The following is a 1,583-nucleotide window of genomic DNA, read 5'->3' on the forward strand; positions in this document are numbered from 1 at the left end:
GGGAGGGCTTTCCAGGCAGGACATGGACGAGAGGTTGGTAGTGAAACAGACGAGATCAAAGTACAGTGAGTAGGTTGGCACTAGAAGAGGAAGCTTGCAAGCTGAGTTGTAATAGGAGAGCAGTGAGTTGAGATGGTCAGTCAGTCAGTTGTATTTATTGACTGCTTTCTGTTTTCACAGCACTGTATTAAATGCTTGGGAGAGTACAATATAACAATAAAATGAAACATTCCCTGCCCACAATGAGCTTACAGTTTAGAGGATGAGCTTACAGTCAAGGGGAGGAGTGGGCAAGGTACTTTAAAATGGATGATTAGGTGTTTCTGTTTCATGTGGAGGTGGATGGACAACCCCTTGAGGTTCTTGAGGAGTGGAGAAGCAAGGACTAAACAGTTCTGTAGAAAATTGAAAAATAAAGAAGGCTTCACAGATTTGTGGGTCTTACTTGCACAGGGGTCATGCTAATCTACTCTGTATAGTTCCAAATTTTAGTATATGTGCTGCCAAAGCAAGCGAGCAAGAATATAATCCAATCAATCATTTGAGTCCAATAAAAGTACCATACTAAGCGCTTCAAAGAGTACCCTATAATAGAGCAGGTAAACACAATTCCTGCCCAAAAGGAGCTATCTAGAGGGGGGTCCAAATGCTGATTTTTGCCCCAACCAATAACTTCTTCCTGTACGTCTCACGCCACTTTGGTGAACGGGCTACAGAGATGACGGCTGACAAACCGATACGGCTATGACTCGCTGATATCGGTCCTGAAAACTTTATGTTTCAGGATAATTAAGGTAGGCTATTGTGACAATAAGAGAAGTGAGGTCAAACACGAGAATGCTGTGTCATTTCTCTGAGCAGTTTCCCCACTCTGCTCTCATGTTCAGGATAAGCTTCCCCCTTTAGGTAAACAGCCCACAACTACGCCACAGGAAATCAGTCACAGAGTGCTCATATGCCCAGAGAAAAGCCATCTGATCCCCTGGCTGAAGATCATGTCAGCTTTCGAAATCGGCTGTCTGCAACAGGGCATTGAAGAGGCCAAAACAAACCTCACCTGAATTTGAATGATTTTTATGTCTGACAACCTCAAAGCCCAGACATGGAAACTAGCTGGAAAACAGAAGCAAGAGAATTGTCTAAACATCCTGATTCTTGTAATAGAAGCAATTGTACCTCATTTTACACGCCAGATCCTTGACAGGATAACAAGTTATATCCGAATGTGTGAATTTAATTACGTGTCCTTTGACTGCATCTTTTGTGGGGGGAAAAGAAAGAAAAGTCTCTACCAGGATGGCATGTAAACTATCCACTGCAGCGGGTGAATAGATTATGTTACTGCAGGAAAGATGCAGGGAGCAAGTGCACCTTTTAATGGAGGATTCTTTCCTGCCGAAGAGAAATCCATTTCAATCCATCTTGTCCAGACTGATGCCGGTGAACACGGCGGAAATAACCTCCTCCACTCCTCTCTGCCATTAGGTGTCGCTTCCTTATGTGTTATGCCATCCTTGCGAATAAACAAAAACTCTTCAGCTGCCATTTTTCATCCAAAAGCATGCGCCCAACCGCCACGTACA

The 1,583-nt window shown here is 43.7% G+C and overlaps 1 non-coding gene across 1 annotated transcript; it reads right to left on the reverse strand.

Moving 5' to 3' along the window:
• Positions 1–408: 408 nt before the first annotated feature.
• On the reverse strand, positions 409–512 carry LOC114809379. The gene has a single exon (XR_003757166.1). It is a non-coding gene; the product is annotated as a U6 spliceosomal RNA (small nuclear RNA).
• Between the last annotated feature and the right edge of the window lie 1,071 nt (positions 513–1,583).

The sequence above is a fragment of the Ornithorhynchus anatinus genome, chromosome 2 (assembly GCF_004115215.2).
Source record: "Ornithorhynchus anatinus isolate Pmale09 chromosome 2, mOrnAna1.pri.v4, whole genome shotgun sequence".
NCBI lineage: Eukaryota > Metazoa > Chordata > Mammalia > Monotremata > Ornithorhynchidae > Ornithorhynchus > Ornithorhynchus anatinus.